Source organism: Macrosteles quadrilineatus, unplaced genomic scaffold, assembly GCF_028750875.1.
Source record: "Macrosteles quadrilineatus isolate MER2022 unplaced genomic scaffold, UCM_ALF_1.0 Scaffold_7__1_contigs__length_78375512, whole genome shotgun sequence".
Classification (NCBI taxonomy): Eukaryota; Metazoa; Arthropoda; class Insecta; order Hemiptera; family Cicadellidae; genus Macrosteles; species Macrosteles quadrilineatus.
Window position 1 is genome coordinate 68,684,579 of NW_026542600.1, and position 16,462 is coordinate 68,701,040.

The following is a 16,462-nucleotide window of genomic DNA, read 5'->3' on the forward strand; positions in this document are numbered from 1 at the left end:
CTTTCAGTTATGTCAAACTATGAGAGAAGAGTAAGTGAAAAGCTTATCCCTTTTGTAAAAGAGTCTAAACTTATATATTTATCATATACATTGAGTTACTAAGTATTCTAAGACTTCGTCTGGTTAAATTCTTATTGAGTTTTACCTTTGACTTTTGGTTACTCAATTAGACATCCCATGCTTATGAACCAACTGTCACCAACTCTTTATAAAAAAAGACATGCGGTAGTTGTTTGAGCCAGTCAAAGATTGTGGGAATATGATATTGTCTAAAACCAAATTTCATACCTTGTCCATTGTCACTAAGTTGGTTGACGTGATACAAAATGAAGACGCTATGTCTTACGATTAGTCGTCATTTCAGTTTTACTTGGTAAAAAGTTCAAATATATCAGAAATTAGTAATTTCAATCAGAGCTATCTGTCCCGCTCACTTCAACTACGTCTATTTTTATTAAAACATGGCGACAACTTTAACATAGGCTAAATATGGGAGGTCTACTTCTATAAATAGTCAAAGGTTTTCCCAAAAACAGAGTTTTTATTGCAATGTCACTCTAAAAGTTTTGTATTTAGTAGTGTAGCAGAAAAATATCCTTTTCTTAAAAGTCAGCTTACATATTTGCTAATTTTTCTCAGATTTCCTCTAATTTTCGTCCTTTTTCGTATCAACTAGGCAATCAAATAAAAAAGGAGTTGTAACTTCACTTTTCTGTAAATATAATATCTAGAATTTTCCCGTTGGGGAAAATGAGATCTAGACTGAGATATGGGATTAGAGTAAGGTGACGAAAATGTATTGTCTGAAAGCATTTGAGCCATATAATCTATTAAGATTAAAGTAATGTCGAAGTTAGAATGAATTGAGCATTATATTGTCTTGAAACCTCGAATAATATAATCATTTCAACAATTTGCTCATTAAAACCGTCCTGATAATGAAAGTAAAGTGTATTGATTTCATAATGAAAAACTGCTTTTCAAACAAGCAATATCAAGCTATAATTAACACTTTCTAAATTGGAAAAAGGCCAAGGAATACTGTATTACTCAATTACAAATCATAAAACAGTTTTCCAACCAATACAAAAGCTTACTTAACAAAATCACAACACTTTCTATACTTAAAAAAAAAAAATTGTAATCGTGGGTGTTATAGCTGAAGAATGTTTTTCAGCTAATAAAATAGAAGTTCAACATTTGAACTCAATCTAATGGAAAGACTCAGATTACCTGCGCATCGCAGTTCTTATTTTTGAAACTTTTATACTTATCGACAAGTAAAGTATTGAAAATTGAACTTATTGTTCAAGCTTACAAAAGAGAACTTCAACAAGTTTGTCACAAAGCCTTCTTAAACTTTCTTACTCATTTAATGATACTCTTGAGAAGATGGGCAATTGTTATATAAAAATATGCACATAAAAATATGTTGCATTCGTAATCTCGTAAAAGTCCTTTTTGTCAGTTTTTTCAGTTCATCATTATGATCCATGTTACCCGTATAGTGTGGGCAGCGTACATTTTTTATTGTTTTCTTTAAAGCAAAAAAGTTTTGCAAGCTATTATTGACACAAAGGTACGGCTGTAGCAAACCTGTATCAGAATACGCGAATTTCCACTTGCCTGATTTTATTTTCGCTCAAATCAATTTAAATAAATAATATTTGGTTTAACGAGTACCTAGGTTTGCTGCTACAGGGAGGTTAGTATGTGTTTTTAGTTAAATACTGATAGCGTAATATAAAATAAATAAATTTGCCAAGTTTGATAAAAATACATCAACTACAATAGTTGGCTTATTCTCAAAATAAATAACGTAGGAATTATAAATTTTATTTTTTTAATTTTCTCTGTAATCAATAACCGTACAACAACAACTTCATGTCAATACATTATTTGCATTTTAAGCACTACAAAATGGTTTTGAGAGAAATTGAGTCATTTTAAGTTTTGAGGTAAAAAATGAGAAACCGCTAGTTTTATCCCACAAATCCCATGGTTCACTAACTTTAATAAACGTAGGTTTAAACGTTTGTACCAAACTTTATCAGAATCGGATGATTTTTTTCTCGAGCTATCGTGCAAACACACACTCATATATAATATATATTAGTTAATATATATAAATATAAATGGGAAATTCACCTAAAACTACCAATAAACAATCATTAGAGTTAATGTATATTATTATCAATGCAACATCGTACAATAACAATTTAATATTGCATTCCCTTTTAAAACACTTTTAACGGAACAGAAAACCCGTTTATTTCATTACCTATGTATAAAGGAGATGAGCTCTACGTTGCAAATATACATCACATTTAAACGGAAATTTGAAACTCGAACAAGAAGAACAATCTAACAATGTTTGTTGACAAGCAACTAAATTAAATCCATTGTTACAGTAAAGTGTAGCTTTTTGTTGATTTAGCTCTTTAGCCTTCCAGTTGTGTAATACAAACATTATCAAATAGACAGACGAAACGGCAAACTTAACCTTTGATGTTAAATGATTATTACAAGTTTGCTATGTAACCTTGCGTTAATTTAATCAATTAGAATTAAGTTCAATCACACGATAAGTTGTTTTATCCAAGGAGTTTCATGAGCGTTTTTCCACTAGAGTTGTCAAATTATTCATATGGAGCCTAGCCGTTTCAAATAAAAAAAAAACTACAAAAATAAAAAGAAAATGTATAATCCAATAGTTCCCAGCTCTAGATATTCAAACAACAATCCCTTTGGTTTAAAAAGAAATATTTTGAGATAGTTAATAATTCTTTAGCGACTGTTTTGAAATTAACATTGCAATTATGGTTGGAAAATATAAGATGGTCGCCAGCTTCCAAGGACTCCCTTGGAAAACAATTATAAAAACACAAAGGACATTTCTGAAATCATAGTACCTTAAATATTTAAATTACAATCACATGATATTTGAAAAAATATTTCGGTATTTTAAATAACTCAAACTCTTCAGTGGCTGTATGAAATTATTACAAGATGGCCGCCAGCCTCCAAAGACTCTTAAAAAGGTAATAATGCAACTTTAATCATTAAGGTTTATCTATTAGTTCCAGCATTTGACCAATGCCATGCTTATTTATAGAACGCTGCACTAAAAGGAACTTATGGGACAATTTTATTTATGTTTAATTATCCTACATCAGTATTTCATCTCCATCTTTCTATCCCCAACAAAACGCCAACCCCATCCTCGCAGCAAACCTGCAGACTAAGAAAATTTGTTTGCTTCTTAGGTTTATATTCAAACAGCTATATAATATAAGTTTTCGCATTTCTTTGGGTAAATAACATTGACTTAAGCTACCATGAAGAAAGTCTCTATGCTAAAAGTTTTTGACGTGACAAAAAAAATAAACCTAAAATAAATAAAAAGGGATTTTCTACAACTTTATAAAAATATATTCAAAACTACCGATACACAACAGGCAATTATTATTGTCTTTCACTATAACGCAGGAATACGAATTGTATATATAAATTGTAAAACACTTTAATCTTTCTAGTAATTTACCTTATTTCCTGTGCCCAGACTTTGTAGGGGGGTTTGGACTCTCTCATTGACTGACATTCAAATATGACTTATACATTTATCCTGTGACTTAAATAGGGGCGAAAAGTGCTTTAAGGGTGGGTAGGTGATTATTACTGGCTCCCGTCGAAAGTCCTGTGCACTTTTACCTCAACACTTTCCTTGAGTACTTTTCCCTGGGGTATTTCATTGAGCACTTTTTCTAGTTGTTGTTGTTTTAGCCCATTGTAACTAGTCATACCTTGATCTTTATAAACACTCCATTACAGTCCCTTTCATCTTTATAAAAGCATTTTTCCGATTTAAAAACATATATGTTTATAATTTTTGGCATTAATATGAAGGGCTGTATTAAATTTCATCATTTCCCGGACCAACGATATTGGGAATTGAAACGGAGTATTATCTGGGTTTTAATTTGTTCAAAATTTGTTTTTATTTTAGTTTTACCTTGAAATAATAAAGATTTGCTACTCGAAACTAGAGCAATATAAGGTTATTCAAGCTATGTTTCTAACTGATGATTCCTAAAATGCTTTATTGTTTTATATTTAATTTCTTCTTATTTTGCTTGATCATAAACAGTTTCTAAAAGATTTCTTGTACTATTAACAAAGATCCAAACGTAGACTGTAAAATAAATTCATCTTAAAATAAGAGGGAATTATTCGACTAGACGTATCAACGCACTCAAGCGGTAAACACACATCAAAAGAGGGTTGGGATTTTACATAGGATGAGAAGTGTCTACTAACACTGTTCAAAGTCAATGAAAAAACGCTTGCAGAATGTGTAATATACGTTGTTCGTATCTTTTCATTCCTATCAGCAACAACGGAGGCAAATGCGCTGACACAATTTTTGCTAATAAAAACCATTTTACGTTTAGCATAAATGTTACACGAAACTCTATATACTGTAATGTAATTTTAGTGAAACGTTTGTGCTATATTTAAAAATCGGCATGTGAAAGTTCAGTACACAGTTTATACAAAGTTGTATATTTGGTGTCTTATAATTTTTACTTTTTTTTTGTAATGGATACATATTTCCTCCTAAATTATGTAACTGAGCTCTTGAAGGTTTGGTTATTTTAGGATAGAGTTAGGTAAAGAAAGACCAATGCATTTACAAACATTAGTGATTAAAGTGTAAATGATCTTTTGACCTAATGTGATTTAATGTGAAAGATTGTTTCAACTGTCATCATTCCTAGAACTATAAAACTGTGCAGTTTATTCGGTATTATAAGTTAGTAGGAATGAGTAAGCTACAAAACCTTTAAAGTTTAAATCCAGGAATCATCGTAGTAAAAACAATAGGATTAGAAGGGAATCTAGCCTGTATTTGATAATTATGTTGTTTTTTATTGAAGTTTTAAGTTTCTTGTAAATAAAAAGATGTAATATTTTCTTAAAAATATTTTTTTTATTATTTTAAATTCTGAAACACTTATGGTAAAGTATATACTGTCGGAGGCTACTTGGCAGTTCTGTAGACATGAAAGTGTGAGAACACTCGTGTCTCCTCAAATATCAATTTGTCATTAAAAATGTTCACAACAACTTAGGGGCTTCTGCAACTTGTATCTAGTGGATTTATCGTAATTGAAATTGTTAAGTTTTTTTAGGAACTTTCCAAACTCTATACTATCTAACACCGACATTTTATTAGACAGAATCATTAATTTCTAGCCTTTACAATTGATATCAGATACGGGATCGTCATCAGTTGGGATCGAACCAGAAATCACCAGATTTGAAGCGAGCACAACACTACTGGACCACCCAGAATACTGAGGTGTTGAATTTATTATCATTTTATTATTTTATTTGGCTAATTATGAGTAATTATACATAAATCCTCTAGTAGACCATATCGTAAAGGAAGTTTGCCAATCAAATAAATCAAAGCTGTCCATCAAATACCTAACAATGTTCTGTTTTTTAGCACGTTCCACGTAATAAGAGTGGGGAAAACGTGATGGGTTATTACCGCCTTGCTTTCCTGATGAATTTCCAATGGTATTCTATGTCCATAGAACTGTAGACCTACTGATGAAGGAATACAAGAAGAAATAATACAATACAAACGTATTAAGGATTTTGGTAATACTGTATATCATTTCAGTTATTAGAAATCCAATGACATAATAGGCCGTATCGTACGCTAAATACGTTATGTACAATATAGTACCATAAAAGCATTTTTATTACATAAATATACATATAAATTATGTATATCCTACGTCATGAATATAATAATTCACTTTTCCAACTAAAATGTGAATTTACTAAAAGATCCCAATTAATGGAGTTATTGTGAGTATTAACTGTAAAAGACTTGATTGCGTCATGTCTCTGCCGTTTTAAATTCGGACCAATTCCAGTAAAAGCGAGGATTTGAAAATATGTTCGATGAACTCTAATTCTTTAATAACACATGGTAGATTTGAAGCTCACTTTTGATGTCAATAGTATGATTACAATAATTGTTTATATTCTACGCTTCTCAAAACGAGGAATAACCATCGGCTACGTTAACTAATATTTTGGTGTATATTTAATCGTATTCAATTAACTTCCATTACTGGATTTGTAATTTATTGCCGCGTTTCAAATATTACATAAAAATATCAAACGTTTGCCAATACTGCAAGTAGTGGATTACTGTAAAAAAGTAATGTGTACCTACCTAATTTATATTTGGCATCTATTTTGAGACTTATTTTAATAGGATTTGGTTTTAGATCCCAGCAATATGAGTGGATTAAACAGACTCGAAATCCAGATCTATTCTTTGTTAGAATTGTATAAAGTATACCTTTGTGTGGAAGTTATTCTATAGTTTCCTTCTAGACAGACCATACGAATCTTTTAAGAAATATTGCAAGCATTGTACATTATTTTCAATAAAACATTTAACTCAAATCCCATAAAGATTAATTAAGTTAACTTGAAATTTAAGTCCTCTCCCGACTGTTTGTACTAGGACCATGACAAATATTAAGATAACTTTTTGCTTAATTTTCCTTTTTGTAAGATAAGCTTTAACAATACTTTTAGCTTATAAAGAGTATATAAAAAGTTATAAAAATGCTACCGCACTGTAAAGGTTTAATGCCGCATTTACATTTTTAGTCCCACGGTATTGATGGCTAGGACGTTTTCTGGAACAGATGTTTCATAAGTTTATTGATTGTTGAGTTTTATTAGTGTATTGGAAACCCTCAACAAAATATCTAGTCTTTATATTTCTGTACATAAAAAATAAACTTCTCAAGCTATTATTATCGGAGTTCGTTGCCAGTAAGTGTATTTTGTCTCTGTATTAACGAAATGCCAAAGCTTGTTCCAATTCTAATAATGTACAAGTTTTGGTTTAGGCCTATGAAAAGATGGTGAATCTAATCGAGAATTTGGATAGGAACACATCTAAGAAATGGTACGATTTATAAAATAAATAGATAATAAATTATTCAAGCACCTTCGAAACCCCCAAAAAGTTATTTTTGTTTACTTGATAACATTATCCAAATCATTGTATATATTGTTATGAGTTGTCACAGAACCAAATCCTGGTCGTGGTTCTTAGTTGATGGGTCAAATATTTAATTTAATTGTGATGATATGGTAAAACTACACATTCAGCAATTCAAAATGGTGACCGTACCAATCCCTAAAATAGTTTACAGTCAAACAAAATCAACCGTTTCAACATATTTGTGTGTAATTTACAATATTTTACGTAAAATTTACAACTAGTATTAAATGTCCAAACTTATACTTTAAACCCACACTACAATAATTTTTTTAACAAATACGTGTACATACTAACTGTATGAAACAATTCTGAAGAAAATCACTTTTCGGTATGGTAATTAACTGAATAATTTAAATTTTAAAAATCAAATACGTAAACATTGCTCGTACTAAAGAAGCACCTTATAAAATAGTTGAAACCTTAACTTTTGGGCCCTAGCTATAAAATCTCAAGCTGTGTGTGTACTCACATAATAGTCGAGTGTATATAAAATAACACACTGATTACACGATGGATAAACAACTGTGTTGGTAAAGTACTTAATTACAAGGAAAATGAAAATTAGGTTTTCAGAAAATACGTATAAAAAGTTTTCATGTATGAAAAAGTTCAGTATGTGCACCTCGGTTCACATACAACAAGTCGATCCTATATTTGAGCTATGACCAAAGTCTCCAAAGTACGTAGGTTGATAAGTACCCGCTAAAAACTGTAGCTAAAATCATTTATCTTAGCTGCAAATATAGGCTGCAATATCTCTCCTAATCGGAGAGGCATTTAAAACACTCTTTCACGTAATCCTACAATATATAAACCAAATGAAATCTGGGCTACGTGGAAGACATCGCAAGCTAGAATTCAGCAGGTTTGAAGATTTTCACTATGGTCTTCCCTTACCTTACCGTGCCAATTGCTTACATGGAAACGTTCTCAGCATAAGTCTCTGTTTTGAAATTTTAATCTCCTTTCACGACTTTGTATTAGAGGAACACTTGCTTATTCAACCTGAGTATAAGTGCTGTGGCCTTTGTCCTCACAACCTGTAGTTCTGAGCTCCCTTCGCTAATTGAAAATAGAATCCTATTTGGAGGGACTTTATTAGCGTGTGGTACATTGATGCTGAACAACAGTAACTGATTAAGTGTTTCCAAAATCAAGCACACACATTTATTTCTTTGTATTTAAGAGACCATTTAGGTCCTAAGCGTTATCGTTGACACTTAACATATTGATCGAATTTTTGAGGGGTAATCAGCTGTTTCAAATCGAACTTGAAGTAGTTTACTTCACATACCTACTACACCAATATAAATTATGTAACTATTTATTTACATGCGTATTAAGTCGCTTACTTCTTTTAGAATCGACCTGTATTCTGTTCCCCATGTTGTTCTGGCCCATGTTGTTGGCTAAAATAAGCCTTTCTTTTGTTCTTAACTTCTAATGGACCTCAAAGATCTAATTCTTAAGATTACAATCGTATTTAAATAATTGTGTTGGTTCCCCACTTGGTCCTGGCACAAATTCTGTACCACCGTTCTATAACTGAATTTCGCCGAATATACTATGCCAGTTTATAGTAGCTCGCACAATTCTATAAAGTTTCACATTCCCCAAGAACCCTAAAACTTACAGCGGCTTCGTGGGCCCCGTTACCCGGTAGTTTTGGCTGACAACCAGTCGTTGGTTCAATTCTGAGAAAACCTCTTAGCTTTTTATGGTTCGAAACTGGACCTGTATAGATCAGGCCTTTATTCCTGAATAAAATTAACAGCTGATCAGCTGTTCCATCGAAATATAACGCACTTAGAAAATATTGCATGCATATTTCGTTTAAAATACGCCACTAGGTGTGCGTTACTTCTTCAAAGTAAAAATCATAAATAATAATAATTTTGGTAAAACTCGTTAAGACCTTAGCGAAGACATTATCGGCTACTCATTGGTTCTACACCACACCTTTGTTGTTATTTTAGTTTCCTTTTGAGGAAACTTTGCCTCAAAGACTCAAAAACAATACAGAAGAATTCAAAGATAGATCCGATTGCGCTCAAGAGACTCAAGGCAATGTTTGCATGGTGTCAAAAGTTTTACCTGATAACCCTACATCACGAATAGGTGAAATAGGACATTCAGGGAAACTATTAACTTAGCTTAAGCGCTTGTAGTGTAGGTAGGTGCGTTTGATTATTGGAGGTCGAAATAGGAAATGACACACTATCTGTCATGTAGCTTTGTTACCTATAAATTATACGGTCAGTGATTGTCCTTTGAGAAGCTCTTCCTGCGGGCTAGTTTGCTGTATTGAGCCAAGCTATCATAGCTTAATATCTCATTATAGCTAGTAGACAATATAGTCAGTTTGCCTTTGAGAGTTTGAGGCATTACTTTATCCCTGATGATCGACTGACACAGACGTAGGAAATACACGAATCATTTTTATTTTCATAATTTCCATATAACGTAAGTCGGTCAACGCTTGATTTAAATTATTAAACTGAATACATAAATGTTTGATTTTAATCGGCATCTAGATGACGGCAATATCAACCAGTACCGTGTGTGCAACAGGCCTGTTCGATTTAATTTTGTATTTTTGTTAAATGTAAAAATATAGTCGGTGTAATATGTTTCGACTATGGTGACGCTGTTTTACCTGAATCCTCCATGTGCGTTGTATGTCGTTGTAATACCAGAACGGCCGTATTCCAAACTACAACGGATTGAGCTATAAACAAAGATAACCCCTATTTTTAGTTATTACAGGCTCAAACATGGATTAGATAAGCTATTTTAGTTACATCATTGAATTCAGAATTGTTGCCTCATTAAAGAAATACACAAATATAAATTAATATCCCGAATTTTTTATTCATTGACAAATCCATCAATAGTGTAGAATGAACTAATTGGATAAAATAAACCCCTTTGATGGAAACAAAATGTTCAAATGTTTAAATTCAGTTTGGTTGTGATTAATTATACTTAATGATTACGCAATGTTTAATTTTGTCAACTTCGATGGATTATCTTTCGGCATTTTCCTTCTACCAATTGTTATTTAAATTTTTTTTACGAATATGTAGTGTTCATTTGTCATTGATTTTTAATTTGATAAACTATTGTTATATAATTACGATAGCGTACCACCTTTAACTGTAATTCTGGGTTCAATGTTGTTTGAACCCAGTGACAAGACCTGTATTATACAATAATTTATTTACCTATTTTGCCTGAGGTATTGTAGATTGTAGGTTGAACTAGTACTCGATGCGCATTTCATAAATTATTATTACCTTCAGGCAAAATAGGTAAATTAATTATTGTTTAAGGGTTGTGTTAAATGAATGGGATGTAGAACATTTGGAGTGTTCTATTTCTCATTCTCATTTAATCGGGTTCGGCATAATATATAATCAAGTGGACAGTTTTAATGTTTTCAATAAGTAAAAATAATAAAAGACTAATAATATTGTTATCTTTTATCAATGGGTGTTATGGGATAAAATAATCCCTATTGAAATAGCGAAGAATGGCAAATTTCTGGTTTGTCTATGTTTATGTGCGAAAGTAAATCTACTTTCAGTATTGATAACCAGGACTATAAATCCAGGTGAAGAAGGATAGTACATTGATTTTAATTTTGTCAGTCAAGAACTATGTCCCACTTTTAAAGATGTGCGGGAAATTTAAGTAACCCCAAGGATTGAGTTATCCCCTACAAAACAACCTGCTGGTGATGTTTTACTTGACAGTGCGTGCATTGAAGTATGCAAATATGATGTCAAAGCTGTTATTATTTCTATCTTAAGAAAAAGGATTTTCCCAAAAATGGCCAAACCGATTTTGATAAAAATTTAGTATGTTATAGTCCTTTATATTCTGAACAAAATGGTACAAATCCCATTTCTGTAAAAATTACGGTTTAAAAGTTATTGTAAATTATGTTATTTTCCCATAAAAACCCCATAAAATAACGGAAAAATCGGATTTTTCCAAAACGGCCCGAACGATTTTGATAAACATTTAGTTTGTTATAGTCCTTTAAATTCTGAAAAAAATTGTACAAATCCCATTTCCGTATATTTACTCAACCGCTTACACATGATAAAGGTTGTTGACAAACTTATGGGAGAAAGTATGTGTCAGAATGCTGATACCATTTATTAACTATACAATATAGATTGAAATTGTTAGCATTTATTATACATATTTAGTTTTGTTTAACGCCATCCTTTGATTTTTTGACAATTCATAGCTGATCAAATTATTTTACGATACTTAATAATAATTTGTCTTCTCGGTTTCAATAAACCGCCAATTTTTGTTTGTGCTATAAATGAAAGCAATAGTTGGCATATGTCTATCATTTAGATTATCATGTTTTGTGTTGTTTCCGAGATGTTTAGAAAAAAGTAGTTCCATATTGGAATGTAATTAATTTATTTCTTGTTGTTACAAAACCATAACAACTATTCAACGAATTTATACACTACAATATTTCATTATCGTCGATAATATAAATTGCGTATTGCAACAGAACGAGGGTGAAGTAAATTTGTTGACCATCACACTTGCGTTTTACCTGTATCAACCTTATGTAAATTAATATTATGTTCTAATTTATTATCATATTTTACTCGTCAAAACAACTAATTTGGGGGATGAAGCCTACCTGAGAACGCTGGTGGATTACGGGCAGAAGAGGAACGCGACTGAGTGAAAGAAGGCGTCTGCTATGTTATATACAAGGGGGTTGCAGTCCTCCTGTCACACCCCCACAACCTCCCCCCCCCCTCTATACACGACTTGTTGCTCCTCACCAATCCCTGATAAATCTCAGACAGAAGTTTGAGGGTGAATCAGTACACCGACTTCTTATACGGTAGGACTACAACCTTAAGTTATGAGGTAAGTAAGTTCTGATAAATGTATGAAGTGGAGTATTAAATGATACATGGCATAATGAGTCCATAAATAGGCAGAATGATGACCGAAGCTACTAGTTAAATATATAGTGATACAGGTCATTTAACCATTATCTTGAATGGCAATAATTATATATTATAGTTAATGTATTAATATTAATAAATAATGGTTTAAATACCTTAATACTGTAAAAGTGATCCCTAGTAGTCTATAGGCACTGTAGTTTCATTCCCAAGGGGAACTTCTTCAGGCTATGAAGGACATAAAATTTCATTCCAGAGGAAGTCGTCAAAGTTAAAATCCATCGAAGTCACATTTACACAAATCACAGACGAACGCACGAACAAATTTTAAAACATTACAAAAACCCGGTACTGGAAAACACGATACGCACAGAGGGCAGGTCTAAAAGTTGATCCGGGTTTTTGTAATGTTTATTAAATTTGTTCATGCGTTCATCTGTGATTTGTGTAAATCTGACTTCGATAGATTTTTAACTTTAACGACTTCCTCTGGAATGAAATTTCATGTCCTTCATAGGGTTAAGAAGTTCCCCTTGGAAATGAAACTGCAGTAGCCTACACTTTGACAGTATAAGATATAGAAACTATTCTTTATTATTACACCAGTCATCCGTACGCTAACAACATGAGGTATTAACATTGACTAGAGTTATATTTATTGCCATTTTACACGCCCGGACAAACAAAAGAAATGAAGTTCGGACCCCGATCCGGATACGGAAGGCCTTAACTGTGATTAACGTTCAGTTATTCAAATATTAATTTTTAACGATATTTGATGTTGCTTTGACGATTTCGGAAATGTAGCTCTGAAACTTTACAGCTACGATTAACAATAGATTGACAAAACACCTTTTGTTGAACATTGAACTCTGTGTTAACTCAAGATAAGGGTTCAAATTTGTCTGCAGTTTTGGATGATGTGCTCATGCACACTAAAACCCCGTATAAGCTCCACACGCTTCCTTACGAGCTCCAAGTTTTAACGACTAGGAAAGTTAAGGATCAAAACGCTATCGGGCCCCGTGATGAGCTATGGTTAACATCAATCTGCGCTGAATCAAACTTTTATCCAACTAAGCTTCTTCACTTCACAAAACTCAATTCTAAACTGTAAGTAACCTTCAAAATTTACATTGTAGTGATACAATCGATACACAAAGTGCTCAATCGGTGGTTACTACCGTTAAACACAAGTTGATAGCTTAACTGCATTTATAGCCCTATCGACGTAAAACAATGTAACAGCTGATGACGTCAATACAGGCGAATATTTTTTTAGTTCTAGAACTAAAACCATATCAAACTGTAATACTGCTGGTATATAAGTGTCTGCTTTTGCTTGAGAATGGTAAAACTTTGGATGTTCAAGTTTTAGTTACAAGTAATTCTGAATGTTTGGTGAATCTTTCTGTGTGGATGGCCATTTGGAGAAAGTTGAAAATGTTAATGGTAAGCACAGGTCGATATGTGCATCAAATTAAAGGTCTTGTTGAACAAAAAAAAAACAATGCCGAAAACAGGACATCATAGGATAATTGAATCAAAAATGACAGCTGTTCAAAGATTCGTCGAATTTGGAATGCTAGTATACGCTACCTCTTTAGGGGGTGCCGGCTAGAAGACGGAAGAAAATCATGAACGTAAGCATAGTTCAATATGCTTACGACACAAAAGTCTTTATTAGGAGAATACAATGCCACGAATTTGAGCTCAAAAGAACAACTGAGTAAAAAATGGCAGCCGTTTAAAGATTGAAAATATCAGATAAAGAAATATTTGAACGGCTGCATTTTTTGACTCGGTTGTCTATTTGAGATCCGGTTTAAGGCATTGTTTTTAGTTAAACAAGACCTTTAATTTTATGTACATATCAACCTATGCTTACCGATAATATTTTCAACTGGGAACCTCCAGCAACCATGAGTCTAAATGCCTTACCTGCCTGTTCGTATAGAACCTCTTCAACTTACTCCAAATGGGCCGTCCCCAATAAGGTGACATACTATCACCATGCACATAAAAAAGTTGCATTACTTCCTAGAAGTTATAAAGATCTAAGTCCTTCTAGCATTTTAAAAAGACACTTTTCACAAGAAAACTCAGAGCTTTTCTTAATTTTACTTAACCATAAACTTTAGAGCTTTGATACTTTAAAATCATCTTGTAGCAGTTTTGATTGGTTTTTAAATGTATTTGTAATGACTATGAATGAATGTTTTCCATTAAAATTGTCAAAATTTAGGAAACCCACTAAACCTTTTTGGATGAATGATGAAATTAAAATGTTAGCTGAAAATAAAAACACCTGTATGGAAAAGCAAAGGAATCTGATTGTGGAAATGCTAAGTTAGAATATAAAAACTTTAGAAAAAACCTTAATGTTCTTATAAAACTGAGTAAGAAAGTAGCAAATGATAACTTTAAACCAGTAACCAGTATCCAGTAATTGATACTGGTCTGTAGTAAAGAAGAAATTGGTTAAAAAATTATAAAAACACAGAGTAAATACAGTTGGAGGTTAATGGTAACTTGATAGATGATCCGTATATTATAGCATCTCATTTTGACGGCCATTTTATTGAGACAGTTGATAATTTAGGTATATCAAAACCTCCTGTGACTGATTGTGAATTAAACCTAAGCCCTTTTACTGGACCTTCATCCAACACAGACCCCAAAAGTTTGTGAAATAATACGTAGTTTAAGCAATTCGAGCGCTGTTAGCTGGGATGCGGTCCCAACAAAACTTATAAAAATTTCAGAACCATTAATATCCCCAGTTCTTAGTATAATAGTCAATCAGTGATTAAGTACAGGTCAGTTCCCAGATAAGCTTAACTTATCTGAGGTAAAATCAATATTCAAGAAAGGGATGAAAACAGATACAACAAATTATAGACCTATTTTTATTTTAAGTAATTTTTCCAAAATATTTGAAAAAAACAATAAATTCACGACTTACAAATTTATTGGAAATTAATAGTTTTTTTTTCAGAATCACAATTTGGTTTTAGGACAAATCAATCTACCACAATCTGCATTGACTGGGTTGTTTAACATGGTCACATAAGCATTAGAGGGAAAACAGAGTTCTGCGGGCATACCTATTCTGTGACCTATCTAGTGCGTTTGACTATGTTAATTACAAGATTTTTAGCAAATAAACTAAAGAAAGTATGTATTGGCGATAAATTCATAAAACTACTTTCAAACTACTTAAATAATAGAAAACAACGGACAGTCATTTTAAAGTAAAAGAAAATTTGTATCAAGCTGGGAAAAGGGCGTCCATGGAGTTCCTCAGGGTTCAATACTGGGCCCTTTATTATTCCTGATATTTATCAATGACATTGATTCTCACCTCTGGTGATATTTTCTTTTATGCTGATGACAGCAACGTAATAGTTCAAAATTCAAATATCCAACAACTAGAAATTTTCAAGTTACTCTACAATAATCAGGACAGTTTTGATACGTTTAAATTCAACCATAACTATTTCACACGCCACTCACACTTATTTCAATATCCACACCATAGACTTTCTCTGTATGAAAATAGTCCAAATTACATGGCAATCAAATATTTTAACAAGCTATCAAAAAGTATAAGCAAAAGGTCATAAAAAAATACCATCAAATCCTTACATAAATTGTAATTGTAAAAATCATACTCTGGATAATTTTGAAGGATAGGTTGTGCCACTGTTTAAGTCTTTAATAATCAATTTAAGTCTGTAGTCAAATTATATACAGCACAATAGCCTATATCCTGTCCTGATACAGACTGGTATTTCATCATGTAGTTTAAGGTTAGTTTTAGAAATTGACAGATTTTTTTTGTACAGTATTACTATTACATTTTTTTAAGTTTTCATAATTGTAATTAGTTTTATCATCATAACTATTGACAAAACTCCTATCTATATAATTGTACTACAAAAAAGATGTTATGAGTAAATAAAGAATTTCAATTTGAATTTTAAATTTGAAAGTAGCTTACTATTACCAGAAATTATATTTCGAATTTGGTTGTGATATCTCTTTTCGTTTTAAAGCTATTAAGTCGCTATATTACTTGATTGTCACACTGTATAGGTACTGGTAGGTCCGTAGGTGGTAGGTGGTAGGTACTGGTCTCTCTAAAAGCCGTAGGTGTAGGTCTACATTTAACACTCATATTGCTATGTTTCAACATTTTGGACGACGAACGTTTAAACTTGAAAATTCATTATTAACCCCCAAAGAAGCTCGGATGAAATTGACGAGGGTATATTTAATATTGAGGTGGATTTAATTGGATAAGGAGTTTTCATGTTTGGAAATCGAATTATTCGTCAAGTATACATATTATATGGAGGCAAGCTAAAACCGGAGGATAATTTGATCCGAGGACAAGCCGTAA

General features: G+C 32.1%; 1 protein-coding gene across 1 annotated transcript in view; it reads right to left on the reverse strand.

Moving 5' to 3' along the window:
* LOC128998430 (short neuropeptide F) overlaps nucleotides 1–11,872 on the reverse strand; it is a 41,426-nt gene extending 29,554 nt beyond the window's left edge. The window contains exon 1 of the mRNA XM_054424554.1: nucleotides 11,781–11,872. The gene's annotated coding sequence lies outside the window, so the exon portion shown is untranslated. The remainder of the gene's footprint in view (nucleotides 1–11,780) is intronic.
* Nucleotides 11,873–16,462: the final 4,590 nt, after the last annotated feature.